Source organism: Coregonus clupeaformis, unplaced genomic scaffold, assembly GCF_020615455.1.
Source record: "Coregonus clupeaformis isolate EN_2021a unplaced genomic scaffold, ASM2061545v1 scaf1142, whole genome shotgun sequence".
NCBI classification, from domain to species: domain Eukaryota; kingdom Metazoa; phylum Chordata; class Actinopteri; order Salmoniformes; family Salmonidae; genus Coregonus; species Coregonus clupeaformis.
Window position 1 is genome coordinate 62,619 of NW_025534596.1, and position 24,203 is coordinate 86,821.

The 24,203-nt window shown below is 42.1% G+C and overlaps 1 long non-coding RNA gene across 1 annotated transcript; it reads left to right on the forward strand.

Annotated features, from left to right (window-relative positions):
* The first annotated feature begins 734 nt into the window (after window positions 1-734).
* Window positions 735-4,862, forward strand: LOC121561675. Its single transcript, XR_005999306.2, has 2 exons — window positions 735-772; window positions 4,798-4,862. It is a non-coding gene; the product is annotated as an uncharacterized LOC121561675 (long non-coding RNA).
* Window positions 4,863-24,203: the final 19,341 nt, after the last annotated feature.

The window sequence follows — 24,203 nt, forward strand, 5'->3', positions numbered from 1 at the left end:
AGACAGAGTAGGTGAACGGATGATCTCTGCATGTGTAGTTCCCACAGTGAAGCATGGAGGAGGATGTGTGGGGGTGCTTTGCTGGTGACACTGTCTGGGATATTTTTAGAATTCAAGGCACACTTAACCAGCATGGCTACCACATCATTCTGCAGTGATACGCCATCCCATCTGGTTTGCGCTTAGTGGGACAATGACCCAACACACCTACAGGCTATGTAATGGCTATTTGACCAAGAAGGAGAGTGATGGAGTGCTGCATCAGATGACCTGGCCTCCACAATCATCTGACCTCAACCCAATTCAGATGATTTGGGATGAGTTGGACCACAGAGTGAAGGAAAAGCAGCCAACAAGTGCTCAGCATATGTGGGAACTCCTTCAAGACTGTAGGAAAAGCATTCCAGGTGAAGTTGATTGAGAGAATGCCAAGAGTGTTGAAAGCTGTCAAGGCAAAGGGTGGCTACTTTGAAGAATCTAAAATATAACATTTTGATTTGGTTAACACTTTTTTTGGTTACTACATGATTCCATATGTGTTATTTTATAGTTTAGATGTCTTCACTATTATTCTACAAGGTAGAAAATAGTAAAAAATAAAGAAAAACCCTTGAATTAGTAGGTGTGTCAACTTATGACTGGTACTGTATATTACACCAACTGACTGGTTCTTCTAATGTTCACACAGGAGACCATGTTGAGACATTCTCTACATCCAGAGAGCAACAACAGGAAGATCACAGAGCTAAGAGGTCTCACCACTGCCCACATTGTGAGGAGATTTTCCCAATTCTATCAAAGTTAAAAATACACCTACAAATACACACAGGAGAGAATCTGTATTCATGTACTGAATGTCGAAAGAGATTCACATCATCACAATCTCTGACAGTTCATCAGAGAGTACACACAGGAGAAAAGCCTTTCTCCTGCTCTGACTGTGGGAAGAGTTTCTCTCGACTGAGCCATTTAAAAAGACACCAAAGTATACATAAAGGAGAGAAGCCTTACTGCTGCTCTGACTGTGGGGAGAGTTTTGCTCAACTGGGGACTTTAAAAAAACACCACCGTATTCACACAGGAGAGAAGCCTTACTTCTGTTCTGACTGTGGGAAGAATTTCTCCCGATTGGATACCTTAAAAACACATGAACGTATACATACAGGAGAGAAGCTTTACTCCTGTTCTCACTGTGGAAAATGCTTCACAACATCAACTGAGCTAAAAGTTCATCAGCGAACTCACACAGGAGAGAAGCCTTACTCCTGCTCTGACTGTGGGGCAAGTTTCTCTCGACTGGGCCACTTAAAAACACATGAAAGTATACATACAGGAGAGAAGCCTTACTCCTGTTCTGACTGTGTAAAATGCTTCACAACATCAACTAAGCTAAGACTTCATCAGAGAACACACACAGGAGAGAAGCCTTACTTCTGCTCTGACTGTGGGGTGAGTTTCTCTCGACTGGGCCACTTAAAACGACATGAACGTATACACACAGGAGAGAAGCCTTACTCCTGCTCTGACTGTGGAAAATGTTTCTCTCGACTGGGGGTCTTAAAAATACATGAACTTATACACACAGGAGAGAAGCCTTACGCCTGCTCTGACTGTGGAAAGAGTTTCTCTCGACTGGCGGATTTAAAAATACATGAACGTATACATACAGGAGAGAAGCCTTATTTCTGCTCTGACTGTGGAAAATGTTTTAAATCATCAGCTGAACTAAAAGTTCATCAGAGAACACACACAGGAGAGAAGCCTTACTCCTGCTCTGACTGTGGAAAGAGTTTCTCTCGACTGGCGGATTTAAAAATACATGAACGTATACATACAGGAGAGAAGCCTTACTTCTGCTCTGACTGTGGGGTGAGTTTCTTTCGACTGGGCCACTTAAAACGACATGAACTTATACATACAGGAGAGAAGCCTTACTCCTGCTCTGACTGTGGAAAATGTTTTATATCATCAGCTGAACTAAAAGTTCATCAGAGAACACACACAGGAGAGAAGCCTTACTCCTGCTCTTACTGTGGAAAGAGTTTCTCTCGACTGGGTGACTTAAAACAACATGAACGTATACATACAGGAGAGAAGCCTTATTTCTGCTCTGACTGTGTAAAATGCTTTACAACATCAACTAAGCTAAAATGTCATCAGAGAACACACACAGGAGAGAAGCCTTACTTCTGCTCTGACTGTGGGGTGAGTTTCTCTCGACTGGGCCACTTAAAACGACATGAACGTATACACACAGGAGAGAAGCCTTACTCCTGCTCTGACTGTGGAAAATGTTTTAAATCATCAGCTGAGCTAAAAGTTCATCAGAGAACACACACAGGAGAGAAACCTTACTCCTGCTTTGACTGTGGGGCGAGTTTCTCTCGACTGGGCAACTTAAAACAACACAAACATATACACACAGGAGAGAAGCCTTAATACTGCTCTGACTGTGGAAAATGTTATAAAACATCAGTTGAGCTAAAAGGTCATCAGAGAACACACACAAGAGAAAAGCCTCATCAGTTGTCTCAGACCAGTTAAGATTAAAGTCACTTCATTCTCACCTCAGAAAGGAAGTGGTAACAGTGAATTTGATAACATTAAGAAAGAGTAACACTCTATTGTAATCCTATTGTTTCTCTCTGTGAGAGAACTGTGCAGAGGAAAGGGAACGTTATAGAATGTTAGCCTCTCTTGACTTTACTGATCAGTGTTCACCTGGTCAGTTTTGGTGTGTTTTGTTATCTTCTACTGTAAAGATATTGAGATGACCTTGGATTTGCCCTTAGGGTTGAATACACTCAGTGAGGTCTGATAGATGACTGGGTGGTACTGCTTTCCTCTGCAGTTTTCTGTGGGAATGAGCTAGTTCGGACACTCATCGGTACAACACAAGACATGCAGCAAGAGGTTTCTTCACAGTCCCCAGGTCCAGAACAGACGCTGGGAAACACACAGTATTAAATAGAGCCATGACTAAATGGAACTCTCTGCCAGGTAACTCAAACTAGCAATAAAACCAGATTCAAAAAAACATAAAATAAAATAAACCTTATGGCACATTACAAAAATAACAACAGGAACTTTTAGCTCAGCTGATGTTGTGAAGCATTTTACACATCTCATATGTATATACTGTATTCTATAATATTCTACTGTATCTTAGTCCATGTCGCTCTGTCATTGGTTGTCCATATATGTATATACTGTATTCTATAATATTCTACTGTATATGCCGCTCTGTCATTGCTTGTCCATATTCAGTTGAAGTCGGAAGTTTACATACACTTAGGTTGGAGTCATTAAAACTTGTTTTTCAACCACTCCACAAATTTCTTTTTAACAAACTATAGTTTTGGCAAGTCGGTTAGGACATCTACTTTGTGCATGACACAAGTCATTTTTCCAACAATTGTTTACAGCCAGATTATTTCACTTATAATTCACTGTATCACAATTCCAGTGGTCAAACGTTTACATACACTAAGTTGACTGTGCCTTTAAACAGCTTGGAGAATTCCAGAAAATGATGTCATGGCTTTAGAAGCTTCTGATAGGCTAATTTACATAATTTGAGTCAATAGGAGGTGTACCTGTGGATCTATTTCAAGGCCTACCTTCAAACTCAATGCCTTTTTGCTTGACATCATGGGGAAATGAAAAGGAATCAGCCAAGACCTCAGAATAAATTTTGTAGACCTCTACAAGTCTGATTCATCCTTGGGAGCAATTTCCAAACACCTGAAGGTACCACGTTCATCTGTGCAAACAATAGTACGCAAGTATAAACACCATGGGACCATGCAGCCGTCATACCGCTCAGGAAGGAGATGCGTTCTGTCTCCTAGAGATGAACGTACTTTGGTGCAAATCAATCCCAGAACAACAGCAAAGGACCTTGTGAAGATGCTGGAGGAAACGGGTACAAAAGTGTCTATATCCACAGTAAAATTAGTCTTATATCGACATAACCTGAAAGGCCGATCAGCAAGGAAGAAGCCACTGCTCCAAAACCGCCATAAAAAAGCCAGACTACGGTTTGCAATTGCACATGGGGACAAAGATCGTACTTTTTTGAGAAATGTCCTCTGGTCTGATGAAACAAAAATAGAACTGTTTGGCCATAATGACCATTGTTATGTTTGGAGTAAAATAATGTTATGTTTGCAAGCAGAAGAACACCATCCCAACCGTGAAGCACGGGGGTGGCAGCATCATGCTGTCGGGGTGCTTTGCTGCAGGAGGGATTGGTGCACTTCACAAAATAGATGGCATCATGAGGAAGGAACATTATGTGGATATATTGAAGCAACATCTCAAGACATCAGTCAGGAAGTTAAAGCTTGGTCGCAAATGGGTCTTCCAAATGGACAATGACCCCAAGCATACTTCCAAGTTGTGGCAAAATGGCTTAAGGACAACAAAGTCAAGGTATTGGAGTCGCCATCACAAAGCCCAGACCTCAATCCTATAGAACATTTGTGGGCAGAATTGATCCAATCCCCCCCCCTTTTGTATTGTACAGCCTACTGATATGTAAACATATGTCACCTGGTCCAGCCAGAAGAGGACTGGCCACCCCTTTAAGCCTGGTTCCTCTCTAAGTTTCTCCCTAGGTTCCTGCTTTATAGGGAGTTTTTAGGAGCCACTATGTTGTCTCTCCTGGCTATCAGAAGATGAATGCACTAGCTGTGGGTCTCTCTGGATGGGAGCATCTGCAACATGACTAAATTGTAAATGTAGTGCATGATGATGTATTTGATGTATTTTTTGTGTTTCCTGTTTGGACCCCAGGAAGAGTAGCCGCTGGGGATCCTAATAAAATACTACATTGTACTGAATGTATCAGATAGAGATGATGTGATGATCAGTTTTCACCATTAGTCTGTTTTTGGACCATTTATGAATGTGTTATTCAATGTGTTTCTATTGGATATAGTAGTAAAGGCCAAATTCATTTTTAAATATATATTTTTATAACTAAAGGGGTCCTAAAATTCAAAATCAAAGGGAGCGTTCTAGAATGTTAGCCTCTCTTTACTTTACTGATCAGTGTTCACCTGGTCAGTTTTGGTGTGTTTTGTTTGTTTTTACTGTAAAGATATTGAGATTACCTTGTATTTGCCTTTTAAGGTTGAATATCCTATTTGAGGCGTCTCACAATGGAGTCTGATGGTTGACTGGGTGGTACATTACATTTACATTTTAGTAATTTAGCAGACGCTCTTATCCAGAGCGACTTACATTAGCAATTAGGGTTAAGTGCCTTGCTCAAGGTCACATCTGCAGTTTTCTGTGGGAGTGAACTAGTAGACACAACATACACTGAGTGTACAAAACATTAAGGGACACCTGCTCTTTCCATGACATACTGACTGGGTGAACCAGGTGAAAGCTATGATCCTTAATGATGTAGTTGTGGTGTATTTATTATGGATCCCCATTAGCTTTCAGCAGAAAACAAGAAACTGCAGTGGGCTAAGGAATGAAAACACTGGACACTGGAGAATTTGAAAAACATTGCCTGGTCTGATGAATCCCGGTTCCTGCTGTTTCATGCTGATGGGAGGACTAAGGTATGGAGGAAACCACGAGTACATGCATCCATGCTGTGTGTCAGCATTGCAGGCTGGTGGTGTGGGGTGGGATTTCATGGCACTCATTGGGCCCCTTGATAAAAGTGGAGCAACATTTTGAATGCCACAGGATATCTAAACATCGTTACCAATCAGGTGCATCCCTTCATGGCAGCAGTGGATCCATCTGCAAAATACACTGCTCAAAAAAATTAAGGGAACACTTAAACAACCCATCCTAGATCTGAATGAATGAAATAATCTTATTAAATACTTTTTTCTTTACATAGTTGAATGTGCTGACAACAAAATCACTCAACAATTATCAATGGAAATCAAATGTATTAACCCATGGAGGTCTGGATTTGGAGTCACCCTCAAAATTAAAGTGGAAAACCACACTACAGGCTGATCCAACTTTAATGTAAAGTCCTTAAAACAAGTCAAAATGAGGCTCAGTAGTGTGAGTGGCCTCCACGTGCCTGTATGACCTCCCTACAACGCCTGGGCATGCTCCTGATGAGGTGGCGGATGGTCTCCTGAGGGATCTCCTCCCAGACCTGGACTAAAGCATCCGCCAACTCCTGGACAGTCTGTGGTGCAACGTGGTGTTGGTGGATGGAGCGAGACATGATGTCCCAGATGTGCTCAATTGGATTCAGGTCTGGGGAACGGGCGGGCCAGTCCATAGCATCAATGCCTTTCTCTTGCAGGAACTGCTGACACACTCCAGCCACATGAGGTCTAGCATTGTCTTGCATTAGGAGGAACCCAGGGCCAACCGCACCAGCATATGGTCTCACAAGGGGTCTGAGGATCTCATCTCTGTACCTAATGGCAGTCAGGCTACCTCTGGCGAGCACATGGAGGGCTGTGCGGCCCCCCAAAGAAATGCCACCCCACACCATGACTGACCCACCGCCAAACCGGTCATGCTGGAGGATGTTGCAGGCAGCAGCACGTTCTCCACGGCGTCTCCAGACTCTGTCACGTCTGTCACGTGCTCAGTGTGAACCTGCTTTCATCTGTGAAGAGCACAGGGCGTCAGTGGCGAATTTGCCAATCTTGGTGTTCTCTGGCAAATGCCAAACGTCCTGCACGGTGTTGGGCTGTAAGCACAACCCCCACCTGTGGACGTCGGGCCCTCATGGAGTCTGTTTCTGACCGTTTGAGCAGACACATGCACATTTGTGGCCTGCTGGAGGTCATTTTGCAGGGCTCTGGCAGTGCTCCTCCTGCTCCTCCTTGCAAAAAGGTGGAGGTAGCGGTCCTGCTGCTGGGTTGTTGCCCTCCTACGGCCTCCTCCACGTCTCCTGATGTACTGGCCTGTCTCCTGGTAGCGCCTCCATGCTCTGGACACTACGCTGACAGGGGGGTGCAACTCAATATTAGGAAGGTGTTCCTAATGTTTTGTACACTCAGTGTATATCAGATAAAGATGGTGTGATGATCAGTTTTCAGCATTAGTTTGGATGGATTATTTTATATTACTAAACAACTTTTATTAATTATAAAAAGGCTATGAATCGACTACTTGTGTTTTTTAAATTCTCTTTTAAAATTAGATTCATTATTTTATTCATTGATTATGAATGTATTTGGATAACTGTATTGAAGTTAATTGATCTGGCGGCATGTAGCCTAGCGGTTAAGAGTGTTGGGCCAGTAACTGAAAGGTCGCTGGTTTTCAATCCTGAGCCATCATAGTGAAAAATCTGTCGTTGTTCCCTTGATCAAGGCAATTAACCCTAATTGGTTCTGTAAGTTGCTCTGGATAAGAGCATCTGCTAAATGACTCAAATGTAATGAAAAATACTGTTTGTACATTAATTTGATCTGGGCAACAACTTTTTGTGTATAATTAAATGAAACAAACTGTTTTAAATCAAATAGTTAGTGTCTATATATGAACCAAATGTTATCCCATTCAAATTCTCTCAAACAAATGACCTATACTGTATATACAAGACACAACATTACCTCTTTGTTTACCCTGGCCAGAGGGACAGGGCCATAGTAAGCTAGACTATTTAGCTGCTGTTGTTAGTAGGACAACAAAGAGACAGCATTGGCACTCCGATGGGAAGGACAGCTCTTACAAAAATGCACCATAGTAGAAAAATGAACAACAACATTCCATTGTACTATGATGTGTTTTGGGTCACTACCAAGGCAGGAAAATACTATGGCACTGGTGCAAATACCATGGCATTTTCCTGCCACTGTAGTGACCCAATAAACATGATAGTACCGTGCAGAGCATATGAGCGGAGTGGAGCGTGAGCGGACGGATTTTGACAGAGCGCAGAGCGGCATTTTTAAAAGTACGGAGCGTCGCCCTATGTCCCGCTCCAATTTCGCTCGCTCACACCACGAGTCTGAAGCATGCTCAAGCCTGACCCAGAATCCATCTGTTTAATTTAATTTGTGTCGTCCATGAATTTGTATTTTATAGAGCGAGAGGAGCAGCAGCAGCAACAAGAGAAAAGGGTTGAGGAATTCAAAAGTTTATTCACTGCACGTAAAGGCCCCACCATAACAAGGGAGAGAAAAAGAGAGCTGGATGTAGCATTTTTTGAAATGATTTTCATGGACTATGAACCGCTGAGTAAAGGAGAACGCAAAGGGATGCAACACTTCGCCAGCGTAGCTCAACCGGGCTACACCCCCCCAAGAAACTATGATAAATTAGTACTTTACTTTGTCAAATTTACATCTGAGATGCCCCATTCACATGCTTCAGCTGGCGATCAAAAACGCCGTTAACAAGCACGACAACATTAATAGGCTGTTAGTGAAAGTCGGACACCTGGTGAAAAGTGTACGCAAGAGCACAGAGGAAACCGACCAATTAGGTGTCCGCCCCACAAATGCCTGCGCCATTCGATGGAGCAGCCAGCTGCGGTTGATTCAGTCGTTCATCCGGTGGTTCCAAAAAGACCCGTTATGGTAAAACAAACTCAAGTCTAATGTTGCTAACATCACCCTGAATCAAGTACGGCAGCTGACGCACCTTGTCAGTGTGCTGACACCACTAGCAGACCTCACAGACAAAATGCAGAAGGAGCTGGGGAACCTGGGGATGATCCTCCCTGCTGTCACAGAAATCAAATCCCTGCTCACCGATTACACTCACGCTGCACTTCCAATGGGCATCGCTGCTTTTGCAGAAACATTGGCAAACAACGTGTCAATTCGCTATGGAATATACTATACTGATTAACATCTCATTTTAGCGTCAGTGTTAGATCCCGTTTCAAGACAGAATGGATAATCCGAGATGAGTCTGTATGCAACAAATTCGGGGAGATAAAGTAAGGCTGTGGTTTAAGCTAAAAGTGAAATACATGCAGATTTTGTTCCTTTTTTGGAGTGAGCGGGGGGGCGATTTGAGTGGAGCGCGATGCAAACTGCGTTGAGCGCTGAGCGATAATGAGCGGACTGGCCTGATGTGGCTTTGAGCGGGGGAGCGGAGGGGTGAACAGCTCCGTGAGCGAGGAGCTGAGATTCTCACCGCTCCACTCCGCTCATATGCTCTGGTACCGTGGTATTGTTTTCATTGTAATACCATGTCAGGGAAATACCATGGTAGCTGCACTAGTACCATGGTATTTTCCTGACATGGTACTGAGCAAAAAACACAGATTTTTGTAAAAAATGATACTAGGCCAAGAAACATGGAGAGAAGAAACTGCCAGATGTGTCATAATAGGACACACATTTGATATGGAACATTGGATACATTCAGCAGGGTGGGGAAAAAACACAGGAAAACACGTTTTAAATGGATTGTCGGAAGGGCTGTGGTCACCATTCATGTAATACATTAAATATATACATCAGACGGTATTGGGGAGCTATTTCATAGGGTTTTCACAGGTACATTATTTTCCCATTTCAATCTTATACCAACCAGATTGAATTTACAATATAGGGGGGTTGGCAACTAGGTTTGGCCTCCAGTCAATGTGTTGCTGAGCTTGTAGCTAGTCTGCGGGCCAGAACATAATTAGCCTATTAACAAATAGCCTATAGCTGCCCAATTCATAGTCCTACACAGTGTAGGTACACTACACATTTAACACGTGGTTAGTGGGCTAATCAATTCAATGACCATAACACAATGATGTCCATCTGGTTACAGTGGTAAAATCACCAATGTCTATATTAATTACATTTTAGTCATTTAGCAGACGCTCTTATCCAGAGCGACTTACAGTTAGTGAATGCATACATGTTTTGTTTTTTTTTTTTCCATACTGGCCCCCCGTGGTAAACAAACCCACATCCCTGCCGGCCGAACCCTCCCCTACCTTGGACGACGCTGGACCAATTGTGCGCCGCCCATGGGTCTCCTGGTCGCGGCCGGCTGTGGCACAGCTAGCATTGCGATGCAGTGCCTTAGACCACTGCGCCACTCGGGAGATATTAATAGTCCTACCTGTTCTATTAAAATATATTCATCGTATTTCTCCAATATCAAACCAGTGTGTCTTGTTTGCAACGAAACTGTTGCTGTTTGCGAAGAGTTCAATCTGAGATGTTATTATGCATCTAAGCATGGTACTTTCAGAAGTAGATTTTCCACCCCAGACATGAGGCCGAAGTCCGACGCAGAAAGGAAGGTTGGCCTAAGGAGTGAACACCTTATGTGTTTTACAGTGTCCATTTTAATATGTACATATTTTATTAATATTATTGAACCTTTATTTAACTAGGCAGTTCCTATTGACTTACACAAATCCAGAAGGAGTCCGTAGAAACCATATTTGTTTAAGCAAGTCAGCCATATCAGCTATGTTTTTTTAAGGCAGTAAAAGAGGCTGAATAAACACTAAGCTACGGTGGCTGATAGCCAGATGTAGCAGTGGTAAGGATTCACTCCATGGTGTTGAAAGGAAAGCTCAAACTTTATGCTGGACTAACAATAATTATGTTACAAATGGTTTAAGCGTTCTGATATTGTCACTAATCTGTATTTAGACTGTCTGCTACTTCAGGTCTAAATAGGGGTATAATCTATACCTTGTGACAATGTAGGACTACTGAAACCATTGTAAGACAGACTTTTTGTTAGCCTTTAAGGCGTCAGCATGTTTCCCAGCCGAAACAGTTCGGAAGAGTTTGTGCATATATTATAACAACTTTTTGTGAGGTTTTCGTTTTGGACTTTCGGTAAGGCTTTTTTAAAGCTTTTCGGGCACACAAAATGTTTTCCTCGAGGCAAGTCGGTAGCCGAAGTTTACGCCCGTTCGTTGGTGATTGGTCAACAGTAGGGATTCTTCATTAAAGTATTTGTTGTCATTAAACTTGAGAAGACTCGTTTTCATGCAGGTTTTTTCATTGAGAAATACTGAACCAAACATCTTAGTTAGATGTAAAATTGCACGACTAAGCTTTCCTCGGCAAAAACATCAACATTAAAGACAGATTTCTTGAGTTATCTGACTATTTTGAGGAAGTGGCTATAGACCCTTTTCCAGGACATGACACACTGACGTCACAAACAGATGGCGTGCGCCGCCACAAACACGGGGGACTCTTGGCGGCAGTAGTCTAGATTTTTCATTTTTATTACTTCGAAATAATAACAAAATAACTTTTTTGGGGCTCTCATAGGCTTAGAATTATGTTTTGATTCTTGGTTGAACAATCGCTAAGATTATATTTGGTTGTGATCTTTGCAAAATAATTTTTTGGGATGCAGCAGTTGTTAGCTACAATGCTAATGCTCATTGATATAGCCTATAGCAAAAGCTAACCAAAGAGCCATTTTACTGGTTGAAGTTGAAGTGTTTTTTAGTATAATGCAGTTGATTTGTGATGATGACACAAACATTATATTAAGCAGGGCATTCATATGAACCTTAAAATCCAATTATACTCCAAAAGTAGTGTGAAATGCACTCATAAGCAACATGTAAATAGAGGCTTTTTTTGCTGGCGTTCTATAAGAACTCCCCCTTGTTCTGCCACCAACTCGCGCCCATCCCCCTCTTGCAGCAATGTTTGTAAACACAGAAAGGGCTCTATGGAGTCTCAAAATGGACAAACTGTACTACTGCCAATTTTTTCTCGTTTTTCAAGCAAAGGTCTTTAAGGGAGTATGTGAGCACACTCGTTCAGTTGGCCTATCCTTAAGAGATGACAAAAGCAGTTTTCTTTATAAAATAAATGAATGTTTATTTATAGGACGTGCTTAGAGCAAATGCACCTCTAAAGGAACTCTAATCAAAGGGGTAGTTCAATCAAATTACAAATGTACACATTGGTTTCCTCACCCTGTATACAATTCCAAAAATGTGCACGTCAGCAGTGAAGTTCTCAAGATGGAGGACTTTCAGTACAGCAGTGTTCCCCAATCCTGGTCCCAAAGGGGTGTACTTGTTTGTTTTTGCCCTAGGCCTCACATACCTTATTCCATTCAAAGGCTGGAGTTGCTTAGTTGAATCCACTGTGTGAGTGTTAGGGCAAAAACTAAAAAGTGCACCCCTTTGTGTCCCCTGGACCAGGATTGGGAAACACTGTAGTACATTGCAACAAGTGTGATGATGCAGGTAGCTTAGTGGTTAAGAGCGTTGTGCCAGTAACCGTAAGGTCGCTGGTTCTAATCCCCAGAGCCGACTAGGTGAAGAATCTGTCGATGTGCCCTTGAGCAAGGCACTTAACCCTAATTGCTCATGTAAGTCGCTCTGGATAAGAGCGTCTGCTAAATGACTGAAATGTAAATGTAATGCAAATTGTATGCAATTATCATTTTCCTCATTTGCATCATCACACTTGTTTCTCTGTACTGAAAGTGCTCTATCTTGAAAACTTGACTGCTAACATGCAACATTTTGGCGTTGTATTAACAGTGGACCAATGAACAAAATACAACATGAACGTTTTTTTTTTTTAAACATCCCTTTCATAGCACCTACCACTCCATTAAAGGAGTAGTTCACTATTTTACAACTTTAAGTCATATATGTAAGGTTTGTATACAGGGGACGTCGGTGTGTACTCAAGATTCAAAGGTATGTACTCAGGAGATGAATCTCTGATTTTAGCAGTGACATTTTTCCGCCTTCGCGGCATTGAACTGTGGTTCTTCAATGTTTTCCTGCCCCTGTCGAATGGATACAACATTTGTGGATCTTTAGAAAATGTCTCCTGTATCTGCCATTTCCATCATGTTGCAATGATTTCTTTGCTAAATGTTTTTTTGTCAAATAAACCTAGGCCAATGGAAACCTGTCTACTGATGCCATCTCTAGATCCTGCAATGCAAACTAGGCTCCACTGTCACAATCAGGACTAGGTGACTGTAGGTTTAGAATCAGTGTGGAAGGAGAGAGGCAGGCTGGGTTTGTCCTCACTGTTAATCTGTCAACTCTGGATAGGATCCCAGTCCTAAATATAAGTCTGAGATCAACTTCCTGGTCCCCTGTGAATACCACACACCCTCCCATTGTACCATATGTATGAACACATTTTTAACAATAGCTGCCTAATATGTTGTGGTCCTTACTAACACAATAGGAAGGTTGTGGTTGATGTGGGCCATCACATGTGAGTACTCAGGTCTTTTACTCTGAGCATTCATATCAATGAATCACCCTCAAATGGACCATCAATACCAGAGTTCTACAATACTATTTACATAATCAACTGGACATTACAACAGCCTGAACCTCAATATCGTCCTGGGCATATATTGAACTCTAACAATGGGGGATGGAAAGGGTCTGTTGAAATGAATACTGTAGTGGTGTGAGAAAGGTAACCCAAGCTTCCTCTCTGGTTCCATTCCCCAATAGATAGTGGGTCATTCTTGAATTGTGGTGGTAATGCGGTCCCTGGACTTTGGCACCATAAAAAAAATGACAAATACATTTATTTAACAAGAAACCTATGTAAATCCTTTATACTGATATACATAAAACGCATGTAGTCATTTCATAGCCTGTGTATCATTAAACAAAAGTCATTTAGTAGTAAAAAATAATCCACCCAGGACCGAGTTTGGGAAACCCTGATTTATCAGACGCTCCCATCCAGAGCGACCCACAGCTTGGGCATTAGACGCTCCCATCCAGAGCGACCCACAGCTTGGGCATTAGACGCTCCCATCCAGAGCGACCCACAGCTTGGGCATTAGACGCTCCCATCCAGAGCGACCCACAGCTTGGGCATTAGACGCTCCCATCCAGAGCGACCCACAGCTTGGGCATTAGACGCTCCCATCCAGAGCGACCCACAGCTTGGGCATTAGACGCTCCCATCCAGAGCGACCCACAGCTTGGGCATTCATCTTAAGATAGCCAGGAGAGCCAACCACACATCAGTCGTATCCCAACCACGTATCACAATACAATACATAATACAATATAAAATACCATATACAGGCACTTGGAAAGTATTCAGACTCCTTGACTTTTTCCACATTTTGTTACGTCACAGCCCTATCCTAAAAATGGATTAAATTGTTTTATCCCCCTCACCAATCTCCACACAATATCCCATAATAACAACACAAAAACAGTTCAGAAATTTTAGCAAATGTATTCAAAATAAAAAACGTAAATATGACATTTACATTCATTAAGACCCTTTATCAGTACTTTGTTGAAGCACCTTTGGCAGCGATTACAGCCTCGCGTCTTCTTGGGTATGACGCTACAAGCTTGGCACACCTGTATTTGGGGAGTTTCTCCCATTCTTCTCTGCAGATCCTCTCAACCTCTGTCAGGTTGGATGGGGAGCGTCGCTGCACAGCTATTTTCAGGTCCCTCCAGAGATGTTCAATCGGGTTCAAGTCCGGGCTCTGGCTGGGCCACTCAAGGACATTCAGAGATTTGTCCCGAAGCCACTCCTGCGTTGTCTTGGCTGTGTGCTTAGGGTCGTTGTCCTGTTGGAAGGTGAACCTTCGCCCCAGTCTGAGGTCCTGTGTGCTTTGGAGCAGGTTCTCATCAAGGATCTCTCTGTACTTTGCTCCGTTCACGGTGAAGCATGGTGGTGGCAGGGACTGGGAAACCGGACTAGTTTCCCAGTCCCTGCCGCTGAAAAACATCCCCACAGCATGATGCTGCCACCACCATGGTTCATCGTAGGGATGATGCCAGATTTCCTCCAGACGTGACACTTAGCATTCAGGCCAAAGAGTTCAACTTTGGTTTTATCAGACCACAGAATCTTGTTTCTCATGGTCAGAGTCCTTTAGGTGCCTTTTGGCAAACTCCAAGCGGGCTGTCATGTGCCTTTTACTGAGGACTTGCTTCCATCTGGCCACTCTACCATAAAGGCCTGATTGGTGGAGTGCTGCAGAAATGGTTGTTCTTCTGGAAGGTTCTCCCATCTCCACAGAGAAACTCTGGAGCTCTGTCAGAGTGACCATTGAGTTCTTGGTCACCTCCTGACCAAGGCCCTTTTCCCCCAATTGCTCAGTTTGTCCGGGCGGGAAGAGTCTTGGTGCTTCCAAACTTCTTCCATTTAAGAATGATGGAGGCCATTGTGTTCTTGGGGACCTGCAATGCTGCAGACATGTTTTGGTACTCTTCCCTAGATCTGTGCCTCGACACAATCCTGTCTCAGAGCTCTATGGAAAATACCTTTGACCTCATGGCTTGGTTTTTGCTCTGACATGCACTGTAAACTGTGGGACCTTATATAGACAGGTGTGTGTCTTTCCAAATAATTTCCAATCAATTTAATTTATCACAGGTGGACTCCAATCAAGTTGTAGAAACATCAAGGGTGATCAATGGAAAAAGGATGCACCAGAGCTTAAATTTTGAGTTTCATAGCAAAGGGTCTGAATACTTATGTACATAAGGATAAAATGTAAATATATGAAAATAATTCTAAAAAATGGTTTTTGCTTTGACATTCTGGGGTATTGTGTGTAGATTGATGAGGGAAAAAAGCAATTTAATCAATTTTAGAATAAGGCTGTAACGTAACAAAATGTGGAAAAAAGGAAGGGGTCTGAATACTTTCCCAATGCACAGTATGTTTATTTATCAACGTTCCTATTATTTAAACAGGCCACTATTTAAAAGAAGATCACAGCTTTCTCTTGCTGCTATATTTATTGCTAAATTCTTTAAATGAAGCACATTAATCCGCTTTACAACTGGTGTAGCCTACCTGGAATACATAGGTGGTGCGTGAGTTTTAAGTTTGGGGAAGCTCATTTTCACCATAAAAATTCACCTTTATATTAAAGCATTCCATGCATCATCACATTTGCAGACTTATGTAAAATAGCCTATTATTCGTAATGTGATGAGTAGATTGGATAGTCATAATTCAGGCTAATAATATAACACAATCACAGTTGGCAAAATGACCATTCAATGCATGGCTGAGCGCATAGTGGGTAGAGTAGGCCAAGGTTATATCAGATACATTTCTTTCTTTCTTTGCATGGGCAAAATGTGGTCTTTTATAAACACATTTCATGCAATTCAGCTACACTTTATATGACTGGAGACATTAGCAGAATCTTTTTTAATACGACAAATTACAGGGTAGCCTACTCTGCTGACAGATTAATAAAAACAACGTTGTCCATATAATAGGCCTATGAGAAGGGGAGACACAAATAGAATAAGACTTCCAGCTAAACTGGAGGAGGAAATTATTGTCCAACAATATTTTAAAGCAGCACTGACCCAACAACGATAAATAGTGAATATGTGCAGTGCACGCTCACAGGGGTTATTGCCGATGCTCTCCTCTGGTACCAATAAGATCAGCTATGCAGTTGTTTGCTCAAGTTGAGAATTTTGATAACTACAATAAAAGCAAGATTAGTCTTTTCATAGTCTTCTCTTCACAGCAATAACCACTTGCTTTCCGAACTACACTATATAGACACACAAAAATATGTGGACACCCCTTCAAATGAGTGATTTGGCTCTTTCAGAACCACCCGATGCTGACAGGTGTATAAAATCAAGCACACTGCCATGCTATCTCCATAGACAAACATTGGCAGTAGAATGGCCTTACTGAAGAGCTCAGTGGCTTTCAACGTGGCACCGTTATAGGATGCAATCTTTCCAAATAGTAAGTTCATCAAATTTATGCCCTGCTAGAGCTACCCCGGTCAACTAAGTGCTGTTATTGTGAAGTGGAAATGTCTAGGAGCAGCAACGGCCCAGCTGCGATGTGGTAGGCCACACAAGCTCACAGAACAGGACCGCCGAGTGCTGAAGCGCGTAAAAATGGACTGTCCTGCACAGAGCCCTGACCTCAACCCCATCGAACACCTTTGGGATGAAATGGAACACCGACTGCGAGCCAGGCCTAATCACCCAACATCAGTGCCCAACCTCACTAATGCTTGTGGCTGAATGGAAGCAAGTCCCCGCAGCAATGTTCCAACATCTAGTGGAAAGCCTTCCCAGAAGATTGGAGGCGGTTATAGCAGCAAAGGGGGGACCAACTCCATATTAATGCCCATGATTTTGGAATGAGATGTTCGACGAGCACTTTGGTCATGTAGTGTATGTTTTCCCACGATTGTATTTAGAAATATTGTGATATACCTGGCTTGGCCTCTACTTGTCACAGACAGGCTCAACTCAACAATAATCTGCCCAAACACACGCTGCCTTTCCTTCTGACTGTAGACAATCCACAACTTATTTATTTTTCAAGAAGCTAATGATCCTGTGGCCAAATCATGCTTTAGTAGCCTATTTTGAATGTTTATATTTATTTATTTATTTATTTATTTATTTATAGACAGGATTAGGCTAATTAGGCTATATAATTTTGGCAATTTAATTCAATTTACTCACGTAACCTCCATTCACTATTCGACTGCATGCTACGGATGACATGCTTTTTTTGGTGGGCCGTTCTAAATACAAAAAAAATTGTTAGTAGGCTGTATGTAAAGACCAGATTAAATTGAGAATAGTCTGATGGTTGAGAATATTATCAAGGGCTTGTCAAATTGTGAATGAGAGACTGATGAAGTGTGTGCAGCCTGTGAAAGAAACAGAGCAGAGCTCATGCCTTTAGTCCCATCATGCATCGCATCAGAGTTCATGCCTTTCATGATACTTTTTTCAAATCATCTTTAGTCGCATCATGCAGCCTTAGAAAGTATAAAAAATCTAAACATATAGCCCAACGTTTATATCCCAACTAAAGTTAAACAAATAACTCTAAATTATGCATATAGGAGGACCTGTTTCTTAACGCTGAACACAGAATAGTGCGCACTTCCTCTGAAATTATTTTATTTCAGTTATGTTCAATTGTCTTCTTACTATAAAAAAAAATGAATGCCACAGAATTCTAAGCAAATCTTGTCTGCTAAATGAACTAGTGTAGCCCACAGCCAAATGGCATAGCCAGATCAGGGCCTAACATAAGGACACTCAGAATATGCTGTTCTGTTCTTCTGAAATAGGTTACGTGGAAGCCAGGAGATGCTAAGCATGTTTAGGTTAATTACCGGCCAATTACCATGAGACCGGTAGTTATTTGTATGACAATCACTGGCTGACACAGCCCAGAGTAGTAGTAAGGCTTCTCTGTTGTTTGTATACGTTCATGTGTTTTTAAGTGTCCCAGTCGAGAGAAACTCGCCCCCAGAGTGAAGAGCAGGTTTAAGGCTTCTCTCTTGTATGTATTGGTTCATGTTGTTTTAAGTTGCATGATTGAGAGAAACTCGCTCCACAGTCAGAGCAGGAGTAAGGTTTCTCTCCTGTATGTATACGTTCATGTGTTTTTAAGTGGCCCAGTTGCGAGAAACTTGCCCTGCAGTCAGAGCAGAAGTAAGGCTTCTCTCCTGTGTGTATTCGTTGGTGTGATTTTAAGCTTTCCTGATGAGAGAAATTCTTCCCACAGTCAGAGCAGGAGTAAGGCTTCTCTCCTGTGTGTGTTCTCTGATGACTTTTTAGCTCAGCTGATGTTGAGAAGCATTTTACACAGTCAAAGCAGGAGTAAGGCTTCTCTCCTGTATGTATACGTTCATGTGTTTTTAAGGGGCCCAGTCGAGAGAAACTCGCCCCACAGTCAGAGCAAGAGTAAGGCTTCTCTCCTGTGTGTGTTCTCTGATGACTTTTTAGCTCAGCTGACGTTGAGAAGCATTTTACACAGTCAGAGCAGGAGTAAGGCTTCTCTCCTGTGTGTGTTCTCTGGTGACTTTTTAGCTCAGCTGATGTTTTAAAACATTTTACACAGTCAGAGCAGGAGAAAGGCTTCTCTCCTGTATGTATACGTTCATGTGTTTTTAAGTGGTCCAGTCGAGAGAAACTCGCCCCACAGTCAGAGCAAGAGTAAGGCTTCTCTCCTGTATGTATACGTTCATGTTGTTTTAAGTCGCACAGTCGAGAGAATCTCTTCCCACAGTCAGAGCAGTAGTAAGGCTTCTCCCCTGTGTGTGTTCTCTGATGAACTTTTAGCTCAGCTGATGTTTTAAAACTCTTCCCACAGTCAGAGCAGTAGTAAGGCTTCTCCCCTGTGTGTGTTCTCTGATGAACTTTTAGCTCAGCTGATGTTTTAAAACTCTTCCCACAGTCAGAGCAGTAGTAAGGCTTCTCTCCTGTGTGTTTACGTTGGTGTGTTTTTAAGTTGCACAGTAGAGAGAAACTTGCCCCTGCAGTCAGAGCATGAGTATGGCTTCTCTCCTGTGTGTTTACGTTGGTGTGTTTTTAAGTGGCCCAGTTGAGAGAAACTTGCCCCACAGTCAGAGCAGGAGTAAGGCTTCTCTCCTGTGTGTGTTCTCTGATGAACCTTTAGCTGAGATGATGTTGTGAAGCATTTTACACAATTAAAGCAGGAGTAAGGCTTCTCTCCTGTATGTATACGTTCATGCTTTTTTAAGTTGCCCAGCAGAGAAAAACTTGCCCCACAGTCAGAGCAGAAGTAAGGCTTCTCTCCTGTATGTATACGTTCATGTGTTTTTAAGTGTCCCAGTCGAGAGAAACTTGCCCCGCAGTCAGAGCAGAAGTAAGGCTTCTCTCCTGTGTGTGTTCTCTGATGAACTTTTAGATCAGCTGAGGTTTTGAAGCTCTTCCCACAATCAGTGCAGGAATACAGATTCTCTCCTGTGTGTAATTTTAGGTGTATTTTTAGCTTTGATAGAATTGGGAAAATCTCCACACAATGTGGGCAGTGGTGAGACCTCTTAGCTCTGTGATCTTCCTGCTGTTGCTCTCTGGATGTAGAGAATGTCTCAACACGGTCTCCTGTGTGAACAACATCAGAAGAACCAGTCAATTGGTGTGATATTCGTGTTGGATATACATGTATTTTTACATCAGCAGTTTACAGAAACCCAGCCAAAAACCCCAAAGAGCAAGCAATGCAAATGTAGAAGCACAGTAGCTAGGAAAAACTCCCTAAAAGGCAGGAAACTAGGAAGAAACCTAGAGAGGAACTAGACTCAGAGGGGTGGCCAGTCCTCTTCTGGCTGTACCAGGTGACATATGAATTTATACAAGTAGGCTGTACAATATAAAAGGGGGAATAAAACCATTATAAAAGTGGGTAAGTGTCAAAAGTTAAAAAGGGGCAAAAATTATGAGCCATATCATCCTCCACTCACTATCACAAGGGTTAGTAACTACACAGAATCATTTCATAGAACTTTAAAACACTGGCAGTTTGTCTACATCACTTATTTAGTCTACTCTGAGCATGCCAGATAGCCCAGTGAATAAAACAAATGCTGGCAGTACTGGTGTCAAACCATGCAGATCTCAGTAGCATTAAATAACATCTACCTTCTCATACAAACAGTTCATCATGAAACAGTTCTACTGCAACTTTTCACGTACAGTGAGATGTTGAAACGAACAACACAAACGTTGTAAGCTAGAACCTGTGCTTACCATGAGAAACAGATTTCCCAATCTTCTTCATCGTTAATGTTGACGTTCAGCTCCAGTGTTTGACTGCAGTCTCCCAGCTTCACTGATGCGATCTCTGGATCCTGCAGTAAACTGGGCTCCACTGTCACAATCAGGACCCAGTGACTGTAGGTATGGACTTGGTGTGGAAGGAGAGAGGCAGGCTGGGTTTGTCCTCACTGTTGATGTTTCCGGCCTCAGACTTAATCTGAGTCGTCCTGTAGTAATAAAGAGAAACGGACACAAGATCTAGTGCTTTCTATATTCTCAAAATATATATAAAAAAATTATTGTTCAATTATCTCATTCAGTGCTTGACTTGGACTGAAATAGGTGCCGGTACTGTTTATATTTAACCTAGTAGCAGGAGCTACACAATACTGTTGAGCTAATATTCTATAAGAGGAACAGGAGCTCAAGCAATAGAACAGTTGAGGTGCCTGTCCTCAGCTCCTGTCCAAGTCAAGCACTGATCTAATTTCAATAGTATCAGGTAGCTAAGCACTGACAACAAAACATTCATTTATTCACATTAGACAAAGTACACACTTTAACCACACTTGTACTTAACCTATAGTAGATTTCCTAAATTTACATAAATGCATAAATGACTCAAAACATTTAGTACAAGGCTGCAGTTTGTTTTAGGCAGTCCTATGTACTATTTTCTTGAATAACCTTGTCTTCACTGTATTATTTTACGCTAAAAACCAATTGTATTTCCCATTGACGCCATTTTTATACACATATACAGTTGAAGTCGGAAGTTTAAATACACCTTAGCCAAATACATTTAAACTCAGTTTTTCACAATTCCTGACATTTAATCCTAGTAATACAATTCCCTGTCTTAGGTCAGTTAGGATCACCACTTTATTTTAAGAATGTGAAATGTCAGAATAATAGTAGAGAGAATGATTTATTTCAGTTGTATTTATTTCATCACATTCCCAGTGGGTCAGAAGTTTACATACACTCAATGAGTATTTGGTAGCATTGCCTTTAAATTGTTTAACTTGGGTCAAACGTTTCCGATAGCCTTCCACAAGCTTCCCACAATAAGTTGGGTGAATTTTGGCCCATTCCTCCTGACAGAGCTGGTGTAACTGAGTCAGGTTTGTAGGCCTCCTTGCTCGCACACGCTTTTTCAGTTCTACCCACAAATGTTCTATAGGATTGAGATCAGGGCTTTGTGATGGCCACTCCAATACCTTGACTTTGTTGTCCTTAATCCATTTTGCCACAACTTTGGAAGTACGTTTGGGGTTATTGTCCATTTGGAAGATCCATTTGTGACCAAGCTTCAACTTCCTGACTGATGTCTTGAGATGTTGCTTCAATATATCCACATAATTCTCCTTCCTCATGATGCCATCTATTTTGTGAAATGCACCACTCCCTCCTGCAGCAAAGCACCCCCACAGCATGATACTACCACCCTCGTGCTTCATGGTTGTTCTTCGGCTTGCAAGTGCCCCCTTTATCCTCCAAACATAATGATGGTCATTATGGCCAAACAGTTCTATTTTTGTTTCATCAGACCAGAGGACATTTCTCCAAAAAGTACGATCTTCATCCCCATGTGCAGTTGCAAACCGTAGTCTGGCTTTGTTATGGCAGTTTTGGAGCAGTGGCTTCTTCCTTGCTGAGCGGCCTTTCAGGTTATGTTGATATAGGACTCGTTTTACTGTGGATATACAGTGGGGAAAAAAAGTATTTAGTCAGCCACCATTGTGCAAGTTCTCCCACTTAAAAAGATGAGAGAGGCCTGTAATTTTCATCATAGGTACACGTCAACTATGACAGACAAATTGAGATTTTTTTCTCCAGAAAATCACATTGTAGGATTTTTAATGAATTTATTTGCAAATTATGGTGGAAAATAAGTATTTGGTCAATAAACAAAAGTTTCTCAATACTTTGTTATATACCCTTTGTTGGCAATGACACAGGTCAAACGTTTTCTGTAAGTCTTCACAAGGTTTTCACACACTGTTGCTGGTATTTTGGCCCATTCCTCCATGCATATCTCCTCTAGAGCAGTGATGTTTTGGGGCTGTCGCTGGGCAACACGGACTTTCAACTCCCTCCAAAGATTTTCTATGGGGTTGAGATCTGGAGACTGGCTAGGCCACTCCAGGACCTTGAAATGCTTCTTACGAAGCCACTCCTTCGTTGTCCGGGCAGTGTGTTTGGGATCATTGTCATGCTGAAAGACCCAGCCACATTTCATCTTCAATGCCCTTGCTGATGGAAGGAGGTTTTCACTCAAAATCTCACGATACATGGCCCCATTCATTCTTTCCTTTACACGGATCAGTCGTCCTGGTCCCTTTGCAGAAAAACAGCCCCAAAGCATGATGTTTCCACCCTCATGCTTCACAGTAGGTATGGTGTTCTTTGGATGCAACTCAGCATTCTTTGTCCTCCAAACACGACGAGTTGAGTTTTTACCAAAAAGTTATATTTTGGTTTCATCTGACCATATGACATTCTCCCAATCCTCTTCTGGATCAACCAAATGCACTCTAGCAACCTTCAGATGGGCCTGGACATGTACTGGCTTAAGCAGGGGGACACATCTTGCACTGCAGGATTTGAGTCCCTGGCGGCGTAGTGTGTTACTGATGGTAGGCTTTGTTACTTTGGTCCCAGCTCTCTGCAGGTCATTCACTAGGTCCCCCCGTGTGGTTCTGGGATTTTTGCTCACCGTTCTTGTGATCATTTTGAACCCACGGGGTGAGATCTTGCGTGGAGCCCCAGATCGAAGGAGATTATCAGTGGTCTTGTATGTCTTCCATTTCCTAATAATTGCTCCCAAAGTTGATTTCTTCAAACCAAGCTGCTTACCTATTGCAGATTCAGTCTTCCCAGCCTGGTGCAGGTCTACAATTTTGTTTCTGGTGTCCTTTGACAGCTCTTTGGTCTTGGCCATAGTGGAGTTTGGAGTGTGACTGTTTGAGGTTGTGGACAGGTGTCTTTTATACTGATAACAAGTTCAAACAGGTGCCATTAATACAGATAACGAGTGGAGGACAGAGGAGCCTCTTAAAGAAGAAGTTACAGGTCTGTGAGAGCCAGAAATCTTGCTTGTTTGTAGGTGACCAAATACTTATTTTCCACCATAATTTGCAAATAAATTCATAAAAAATCCTACAATGTGATTTTATGGAGAGAAAGAAATCTCAATTTGTCTGTCATAGTTGACGTGTACCTATGATGAAAATGACAGGCCTCTCTCATCTTTTTAAGTGGGAGAACTTGCACAATTGGTGGCTGACTAAATACTTTTTTGCCCCACTGTAGATACTTTTGTACCTGTTTCCTCCAGCATCTTCACAAGGTCCTTTGGTGTTGTTCTGGGATTGATTTGCACCAAAGTACGTTCATCTCTAGGAGACAGAATGCGTCTCCTTCCTGAGCGGTATGACGGCTGCGTGGTACCATGGTGTTTATACTTGCATACTATTGTTTGCATAGATGAACGTGGTACATTCAGGCGTTTGGAAATTGCTCCCAAGGATGAACGAGACTTGTGGAGGTCTACAATTTTTTTCTGAGGTCTTGGCTGATTTCTTTTCATTTTTCCATGATGTCAAGCAAAGAGGCACTGAGTTTGAAGTTAGGCCTTGAAATACAGTGGGGAGAACAAGTATTTGATACACTGACGATTTTGCATGTTTTCCTACTTAGAAAGCATGTAGAGGTCTGTAATTTTGATCATAGGTACACTTCAACTGTGAAAATCCAGAAAATCACATTGTAT